The sequence below is a fragment of the Schistocerca cancellata genome, chromosome 6 (assembly GCF_023864275.1).
Source record: "Schistocerca cancellata isolate TAMUIC-IGC-003103 chromosome 6, iqSchCanc2.1, whole genome shotgun sequence".
In the NCBI taxonomy this organism is placed as follows: domain Eukaryota; kingdom Metazoa; phylum Arthropoda; class Insecta; order Orthoptera; family Acrididae; genus Schistocerca; species Schistocerca cancellata.
This window is the reverse complement of record NC_064631.1, coordinates 644,456,257-644,466,380: the sequence shown is the minus strand read 5'-3', so window position 1 is coordinate 644,466,380 and position 10,124 is coordinate 644,456,257. Positions and strand designations below refer to the sequence as shown.

Genomic DNA, 10,124 nt, shown 5'->3' with positions numbered 1-10,124 from the left:
AGTGGAAATTTTGTCCAAATCTTTCATCAATTTCTTGCTATAGTCCAGTGACGTTACTCTCCTGTACACACCAGCATCATCAGTGTCAGGGATTTTCTCTGCCTCGTGATGGCTGGGTATTGTGTGCTGTCCTTAGGTTAGTTAGGTTTAAGTTTTTCTAAGTTCTAGGGGACTGATGACCATAGATTTAAGTCCCATAGTGCTCAGAGTCATAATCAGTGTAAACAATCTCGCAGCGCTGCCGATCCTGTCTGATAAATAGTTTGTGTTTGTTGGAAATATTAGGGATCTTATTACGCCTGCTTGGGGAAGACCCGAGATTACTTTCCTTTCTGTGAAACATTCGCCGTCCAGTATGACGCACTGGGTTCTGTTTGTCAAACATTCCTCGCGATGTACTGCCTATGATCGTAATACTCCACGATGTGGAACAGAAGAGTGTGGGGCACGTTTGGGAAATCTACGGGGAGGGAATCCACCTCATCAACTGCATCTCACTTCGTGTGCAATTTGAGACAGAAGGACAGTGTCAGGAGTTGCTCAGCTATATTTTCTTAGTACTGTGGTGTAAAAAATCCACGGTGCCGAATAGTATTGTTAAACAACGTATCAGCGAAAAGAGAGAATTACGAACAGTTTGGACAGCAGGGAGAATGGCGTTCATCGGAGAGGATAAGATCCGTAATCTCGTCGCCTGCTAAACAAAAGTACCACACCCAACGAAAAACTAAGTGGCAGTACCTTAATGAGCGACGATTAATGATCCAAACGCTCAGAGACGGCTCGGGAGAAACATTAACGTAAATCTCGAGGAAAAAACTGTGCAGTTGCGAGTAAGAGTAGCTCTCTGAGAGTTCCTACAAAATTAATTATCTATACCTAGACAGACGGCTCTCCCGTACCAGGGGTCGAGAGCCTCGAACCATTTTTGCCTACTATCGACACTGTTACTGGCAAGATATCGGTCCCGCGAATGTATTAATTGTAACTTTTGTAAGTAGGCTGTTTATGTTTTCTTATTGGCAACGTTACGTAGCGCTCTGTATGAAAATCACTGGCTGTGCTGTGTGCAGTCTGTGGCTAGTTTGCATTGTTGTCTGCCATTGTAGTGTTGGGCAGCGGCAGCTGGATGTGAACAGCGCGTAGCGTTGCGCAGTTGGAGGTGAGCCGCCAGCAGTGGTGGACGTGGGCAGAGAGATGGCGGAGTTTTGAAAGTTTGTAAAAATGGATGTCATGAACTGCTGTATATATTATGACTTTGGTGACTATTAAGGTAAATACATTGTTTGTTCTCTACTAAAATCTTTCATTTGCTAACTATGCCTACTAGTAGTTAGTGCCTTCCGTAGTTTGAATCTGTTATTTAGCTGGCAGTAGTGGCGCTCGCTGTATTGCTGTAGCTTGAGTAACGAAGATTTTTGTGAGGTAAGTGATTTGTGAAAGGTATAGGTTAATGTTAGTCAAGGCCATTCTTTTGTAGGGATTTTTGAAAGTCAGATTGCGTTGCGCTAAAAATATTGTGTGTCAGTTTAAGCACAGTCCTGTATAATTTTTCTAAGGGGACGTTTCACTTTGAAGATGGATAACAAATGACAAAAGAAAAATTTTTCGTGTGATATAATTAGAAATTAACAATTTTCTGTTTTTCTTTCCTTTGCTTGCACAGTGAAACCTTGTTTGTGGCCAAATATCATGATTCTAGACCAACGGGAAGTAGCCTACAGGTTTCGATTAGTGAGTTATATGAGTATCAAAATACGTGACATAACTGGCCGTATCTTTTGAGTGCGTTGCCTTATAAGCTTAAGCTTTCTACACAGCCAAGGGACTATAGACCTTAGTATGTTCTATAGATTTCAACTTGATACGTCAAGCTGTTCCTGAGAAAAAGGGTTTTTAACTGGCGAGCAGACTGAAGTCGGACAACAAATGAAAAAAAAATATTTCTTTCGTATGATGTGGATACAAATTATCAATTTTCGGATTTTTTTCTGTACTTTTATTGTGAAATCGTGCTACTTGCCAAATTTCATGACTCTAAGCCAACGGATACTAGAAGGTTTCAGATAGACTATATAATGGTAAGACAGAGATTTAGGAACCAGACTTTAAATTGTAAGGCATTTCCAGAGGCAGATGTGGACTCTGACCACAATCTATTGGTTATGAACTGTAGATTAAAACTGAAGCGACTGCAAAAGGGTGGGAATTTAAGGAGATGGGACCTGGATAAACTGAAAGAACCAGAGGTTGTACAGAGTTTCAGGGAGAGCATAAGGGAACAATTGACAGGAATGGGAGAAAGAAATACAGTAGAAGTAGAATGGGTAGCTTTGAGGAATGAAATAGTGAAGGCAGCAGAGGATCAAATAGGTTAAAAGACGAGGGCTAGTAGAAATCCTTGGGTAACAGAAGAGATACTGAATTTAATTTATGAAAGGAGAAAATACAAAACTTCAGTAAGCGAATCAGGCAAAAAGGAATACAAACGTCTCAAAAATGAGATCGACAGGAAGTGCAAAATGGCTAAGCAGGCATGGCTAGAAGACAAATGTAAGGATGTAGAGGCTTATCTCACGAGAGGTAGGATAAATACTGCCTACGGGAAAATTAAAGAGACCTTTCGAGAAAAGAGAACCACTTGCATGAATATCAAGAGCTCAGATGGAAACCCAGGTCTAAGCAAAGAAGGGAAAGCAGAAAGGTGGAAGGAGTATATAGAGGGTCTATACAGGGGCGATGCTCTTGAGGACAGTGTTATGGAAATGGAAGAGGATGTAGATGAAGATGAAATGGGAGATATTATACTGCGTAAAGAGTTTGACAGAGCACTGAAAGACCTAAGTCGAAACAAGGCCCCGGCAGTAGACAACATTCCATTAGAACTACTAACAGCCTTGGGAGAGCCAGTCCTGACAAAACTCTACCATCTAGTGAGCAAAATGTATGAGACAGGCGAAATACCCTCAGACTTCAAGAAGAATATAATAATTCCAATCTCAAAGAAAGCAGGTGTTGACAGATGTGAAAATTACCGAACTATCAGTTTAATAAGTCACAGCTGCAAAGTACTAACGGGAATTCTTTACAGACGAATGGAAAAACTGGTAGAAGCCGACCTCGGGGAAGATCAGTTTGGATTCCGTAGAAATACTGGGACACGTGAGGCAATACTGACCTTACGACCTAGCTTAGAAGAAAGATTAAGGAAAGGGAAACCTACGTTTCTAGATTTGTAGGCTTAGAGAAAGCTTATGACAATGTTAACTGGAATACTCTCTTTCAAATTCTGAAGGTGGCAGGGGTAAAATACAGGGAGCGAAAGGCTATTTGCAATTTGTACAGAAACCAGATGGCAGTTATAAGAGTCGAGGGACATGAAAGGGAAGCAGTGGTTGGGAAGGGAGTAAGACAGCGTTGTAGCCTCTCCCCGATGCTATTCAATCTGTATATTGAGCAAGCAGTAAAGGAAACAAAAGAAAAGTTTGGAGTAGGTATTAAAATCCATGGAGAAGAAATAAAAACTTTAAGGTTCGCCGATGACATTGTAATTGTCAGAGACAGCAAAGAACTTGGAAGAGCAGTTGAACAGAATGGACAGTGTCTTGAAAGGAGGATATAAGATGAATATCAACAAAAGCGAAACAAGGATAATGGAATGTAGTCGAGTTAAGTCGGGTGATGCTGAGGGAATTAGATTAGGAAATGAGACACTTAAAGTAGTAAAGGAGTTTTGATATTTGGGGAGCAAAATAACTGATGATGGTCGAAGTAGAGAGTATATAAAATGTAGACTGGCAGTGGCAAGGAAAGCGTTTCTGAAGAAGAGAAATTTGTTAACATCGAGTATAGATTTAATTGTCAGGAAGTCGTTTCTGAAAGTATTTGTATGGAGTGTAGCCATGTATGGAAGTGAAATGTTGACGATAAATAGTTTAGACAAGAAGAGAACAGAAGCTTTCGGAATGTGGTGCTACAGAAGAATGCTGAAGATTAGATGGGTAGATCACATAACTAATGAGGAGGTACTGAATAGAATTGGGGAGAAGAGGAGTTTGTGGCACAACTTGACCAGAAGAAGGGATCGGTTGGTAGGACATGTTCTGAGGCATCGTGGGATCACCAGTTTAGTACTGGAGGCAGCGTGGAGGGTAAAAATCGTAGAGGGAGGCCCAGAGATGAATACACTAAGCAGATTCAGAAGGATATAGGCTGCAGTAGGTACTGGGAGATGAAGAAACTTGCACAGGATAGAGTAGCGTGGAGAACTGCATCAAACCAGTCTCAGGACTGAAGACCACAACAACAACAACAAGCCAACGGAAAGTAGCTTATACACTGAAGCGCCAAAGAAACTGGTGTAGGCTTTAAAGGATGGGGCCCCTCCATGCCCACACCAACGTGGTGACCAAACCAAAAGTTCTACTGTCACCTCCGTATAACGTGTTAGTTTTTTAATCAGGAGTCGCAGGATGCGGGCTGTGATGCTGTCCATGCGTCTGGGTAATATTACTCATTAACCTGGTCCATCAGGAGATAGAAAGTGGACGAAATCGATCGGAGGGTAGCGGTTGTAAGGGCAGAGGAAAAAAAAGTGCCAAGTTAAGCGCCAAGGGAGAAAAACCTCTGCGACAGTAGGACGGGTAGTAATGGCAGGAGCGGCTTGCTAGCTGCGACAGTGCATGCAAGGTGTCGTTATGTTAGTGCGAGGTATCGTGCTTCGTTGCATTTGTCGTTGCGGAAGCTCGTTGTAGGGCTTGCTGCAGTTGCTACGTCCCTGTAACAGTTCAAGGTCGTCATACATTAGTGTGCGATCGGTCATAGGGGTGTGTGTGTGGCTGGTTTGTTGCTGTGTATAGTACGGTTTCCCTACGATTGCCTGTTTTTCGGCGTGTCGAGCATCTGGGGTTACCAGTAGCAGCTGTGTTGCAGGGGCTCGCCAATACTGTCGTGTTAGCGTGCTATGGACCATAGATGTTTAGTTTCTTGCCAATAGTGTCTTTGGTCTATTATGTTTCCACCTATGGTTGTGGTCGTAGTTACCCAGAGAAAGGATAAACGGGTTATGCGAGTGTTTCGTGTTATTGTACAGTCGTGTAGAGAGTTTTTGGAATACCTGCAAAATGGTATCTAGCCGATATTCCCGGTGAAGATCCGCGGTGCGTGTGTAGCGCGGAGCGTTGTTTATGATTCTGAGTACTTTGTTCTGTATGAGCTGGAGACTGCGCAGGCGTGTGGGCGCAGCGTATCCCCAGACGTCATCAGGGGTCGAATAAGTGTTATGTACATGGATCTAGACACCCTCCTATTGAGTGTGGTACGCCTGTTAAGCATAGGGTAGAGTTGTTTGAGCCTCGCGTTTGCTTTGTTGAATGTGGTACTCCCAGAGTAGTTTCCGGTCCAGCCAGACACCAAGGTATTTGACCATCTCGCGGAAACGTATTGAGCGTGCATGTAATGTTGTTGGGTTGCAGTGCTGATGTTTGCGCAGTAGTTTCGGTCTTCTAGTGAACAGAACGGCTTCGCACTTGTCGACGCCATTTCACCAGTCAAGGCTCTGCCGTTCTGAGTGCAGTCTGTAGTTGTGAGTTAATGTTAGACGGCTTCCAATCTTGCGCAAGGATGCATGCGTATTCAAAAACAGAGCGCTGCGTTCGGCAACGCCTAGGTAAGACAACAAGGGTCTGGCGCAGTTGTTAGATCGGTTACTGCTGTTACAATGGCAGGTATCAAGATTTAAAAGAGTTTGAACGTGGTGTTATAGTCGGCGCTCAAAAGATGGGACACAGCATCTCCTACGCAGCGATCAAGTGGGGATTTTCCCGTACGGCCATATCACGAGTGTACCGTGATTATAAGGCATCCGGTAAAACATCAAATCTCCGACATCCCCGCGGCCGGAAGAAGATCCTGCAAGAACGGCACCAACGACGACTGATGAGGAATCCTTCCGCAGATTGTTGCAGATTTCAGTGCTGGGCCGTCAAAAAGTGTCAGCGTGCGAACCATTCAACGAAACATCATCGATATGGGCTTTCGGAGCCGAAGGTCCACTCGTGTACCCTTGATGACTGCACGACACAAAGCTTTACGCCTCGCCTGGGCCAGTCAACACCGACATTGGACTGTTGATGACTGGAAACATGTTGCCTGGTCTGGTCAGACGAGTCTCGTTTCAGATTGCATCGAGCGGATGGACGTGTACGGGTATGGAGACAACCTCATGAATCAATGAAGCCTGCATGTCAGCAGGGAACTGTTCAAGCTGGTGGAGGCTCTGTGATGGTGTGAGACGTGTGCAGTTGGAGTGATATGGGGCCTCTGATACGTCTAGATACGACTTTGACAGGTGACACGAACGTAGGAATCCTGTCCGATCACCTGCATCCATTCATATCCATTGTGCATTACGACGGACTTGGGCAATTCCAGCGGGACAACGCGACACCCCACACGTCCAGAATTGCTGCAGAGTAGGTCCAGGAACACCTTTCTGAGTTTAAACACTTCCGCTGGCCACCAAACTCCCCAGACATGAACACTGTTGGAGCATATCTGGGATGCCTTGCAGTGTGTTGTTCAGAAGAGATCTCCACCCCCTCGTACTCTCACGGATTTATGGACAGCCCTGCAGGATTCATGGCGTCAATTCCCTCCGGAACTACTTCAGACATTAGTCGAGTCCATGCCACGTCATGTTGCGGCACTTCTTCATGCTCGCAGGGGCCGAACACTATATTAGGCAGGTGTACCAGTTTCTTTGGCTCTTCAGAGTATGTTCTGATGAGTCAGTTTTCGAGTGTCAAAGTATAAATGGCCGTATCTTTTTACTGTAGTGACTTAGAAGCTTCTACGATGGTGAGTCAAATGAAAACTTTAAATATTGAAACTTCCTGGGAGATTAAAACTGTGTGCCGGGCCGAGACTCGAACTCGGGACCTTTGCCTTTCGCGGGCAAGTGCTCTACCAACTGAGCTACCCAAGTACGACTCACGCCCCGTCCTCACAGCTTTACTTTTGCCAGTACCTCGTCTCCTACCTTCCAAACTTTACAGAAGCTCTCCTGCTAACCTTGCAGAACTAGCACTCCTGAAAGAAAGGATACTGCGGAGACATGGCTTAGCCACAGCCAGGGGGACTTTTCCAGAATGAGATTTTCACTCTGCAGCGGAGTGTGCCCTGATATGAAACTTCCTGGCTTGGGTAGCTCAGGTGGTAGAGCACTTGCCCGCGAAAGCCAAAGTCTCGGCCCGGCACACAGTTTTAATCTGCCAGGAAGTTTCATATCGGCGCACACTCCACTGCAGGGTGAAAATCTCATTCTGGACCTTAAATATAGTTTTTAAATATTATTTACTGTGCAGAAGTGGTACAAAGCTGTATCGCTTTTCAGCATAATCTCCCCCACGCTCAATGCAAGTCCTCCAGCGCTTACAAAGTGCATAAATTGCTTTAGGAAAAAATTCTTTTTGTACTCCACGCAACCACTCATGCACCGCGTGGCGTACCTCTTCATCAGAACGGAACTTCTTTCCTCCCATTGCGTCTTTGAGTGGTCCAAACATATGGAAATCACTTGGGTCAAGGTCTGGTGAGTATGGTGGATGAGCAAGACACTCAAAATGCAGGTCTGTGATTGTTGCAACTGTTGTACCGGCAGTTTGGGGCCTTGCATTGTCATGTCGCAAAAGGACACCTGCTGACAGCAATCCACGTCGCTTTGATGTGATTGCAGGCCGCAGATGATTTTTTAGGAGATCTGTGTATGATGCACTGGTGACAGTGGTCCCTCTAGGCATGTAATGCTCCAAAATGACGCCTTTTTCGTCCCAAAAGAGAGCCAGAATAACCTTCCCTGCTGATGGTTCTGTTCGAAACTTCTTTGGTTTTAGTGATAAGGAATGGCGCCATTCCTTGCTCGCTCTCTTCATTTCCGGTTGGTGGAAGTGAACCCAGGTTTCGTCGCCAGTAACGATTCTTGCAAGGAAGCCATTACCTTCTCGTTCAAAGCGCCGAAGAAGTTCTTCACAAGCATCAACCGTCGTCCTCTCATTTCAGGAGTCAGCTGCCGTGGCACCCATCTTGCAGACACTTTGTGAAACTGGAACACATCATGCACAATGTGGTGTGCTGACCCATGACTAAACTGTAAACATACTGCAGTGTCATTCAGTGTCAGTCGGCGGTTTTCCTTCACTATGGCTTCAACTGCTGCAACGTTCTGAGGAGTCACAACTAGTTGTGCCCGACCTGGACGAGGAGCATCTTCCACTGAAGTCACACCATTTGCGAACTTTCTACTCCATTCGTAGACTTTCTGCTGTGACAAACATGCATCACCGCAATGAAGCTTAATTCGTCGATGAATTTCAATAGGTTTAACACCTTCACTACGTAAAAACCGAATAACAGAACGCTGTTCTTCCCAGGTGCAAGTCGCAAGTGGGGTGGCCATCTTCATACTGATACTGCGGTGGTATGTGTGCATCTGCTCTATGCTGCCACCTACAGGCCATTCTGCACGTTGTTTGTAGTCTGCTTACCAACTTACAGGATAACGGCGCAAATTTAAGGTTTTCATTTGACTCACCCTCGTATTTTATACACCGCCTGGGGGCCGTCGACTTCACTACGTGCCAACTTGTAAGTGTATACGTTCCCGAGGAAAAGTGCTTTCAACAGAGAGACAGACTGACGGACGGACGGATGGACGGATGGACAACAGAGTTATCCTATAAAGGGCTCTGTTTTACCAACATTCCTGCGATGTAATTTTTGTCTCTAAGCAGTAAAAAATAAGTTTTTCATGATTTTCTGTACATATAAGCGTATCACACGTTCAGAATGAGGTTTGAAACAACAGTATTACCTGTGTCTGCTAGTTCAATCGGACAGTAACGTTGCAAGATGCAAGACGTTGATCTGAGTACAAACAAATATTCGAACTATTTTGTTTTATTTGTTCGAATGATTCCATGATCCTTTTTTCTTTTAAAAGTTCGCACAATCTTCCTCATCCACTACCTTCGTTAATCATTGGGACACGATGCTGTATTTGAATTCACTGTTATATTTACTAAGTCGAATCTTCTTTTATTTTGTAGCCACTTTAATACGCGTGTTTCTTCACTTTACTTTGGTCCGAAACAAACTGAATTTGCTCTTCTACGTATTGTGTCAGTTTTAGTTCCGTAATTTTAAGACAAATTTAAAATTATCAGAAGCCTTGGCAACATCCGCAATTTACCTTTCATTATTCAGTCTATGGTGCTACAATTATGCCATTGAGTTGTTTCATTATTCTATCTGCAGCACTGCAAATGCAATATCAAGTTTCTTTCGCTACAGTCCATTCCGCTGAGGCTCTTTCGTACTCCTATGTCGTCAGTGTATTTCTGATCTTCAGCTGTGGTGCTAGCTACGGTACTTTACAATAAACAGAAGCATTTTAAGTGAGTCCTATAATAGAGAATGGCCAAAATCTTCCGCTTTGTGCGAAAATGATAGCCTGAAATAACGGACTGGCTCTGCTTGACCGCTGCATGTTTCCTTGATAGTCTTTTGTCAGCAAGACTCGCGCCGCCGCAAGAATTGGAATTCCACCGCTAGATGGCTCTGCCAACACAGCGTGGGATTGTATGGCGGTGTGTTGCGTGGTGTTAAATTCGAAGTGGTACAAGTTTTAACAAAAAGAGAATACAAGTGCAAGAATTGAAGTTATTGTGTTGAAGTGATGCGGTAAACGTCCGTTTAGTCGTTACGCAAGTGCGTCAAATACTGTAAGTGTCCGTTTTATTTACTGTGAAAAGGAAAAAAGAAACATTGCAACATCTAAGGAGTGGCTGGCTAGCTGCAGGAACTTCACAACGGAACACAGGTAACTGAGCGCTGGGCGTTGACCGCGTCTATATTTGACTCTGACATTAGATCCCCTTTATTCTCCCGTGTATCGCCTAACATTTGTCGTACTATAATTGGAAGTTACGGTCCTAATTGAGTTCCATAAAACGCAGTTGCTTTCATAAAAAATGTCGGTTTATTCTACAAAATAAAAAGGATTCGGTTGGGTGTCATTGAAGCTAACGAGTGTCCCGGTTAGTTTGTCAGTAGAATGGTGTGTTACA

The 10,124-nt window shown here is 44.3% G+C and overlaps 1 protein-coding gene across 2 annotated transcripts in view; it reads left to right on the top strand.

Annotated features, from left to right (window-relative positions):
* Positions 1 to 9,664: 9,664 nt before the first annotated feature.
* LOC126190666 (CD109 antigen) overlaps positions 9,665 to 10,124 on the top strand; it is an 818,148-nt gene continuing 817,688 nt past the window's right edge. For both annotated transcript variants that reach the window (XM_049931111.1, XM_049931109.1), the window contains exon 1: positions 9,665 to 9,877. The gene's annotated coding sequence lies outside the window, so the exon portion shown is untranslated. The remainder of the gene's footprint in view (positions 9,878 to 10,124) is intronic.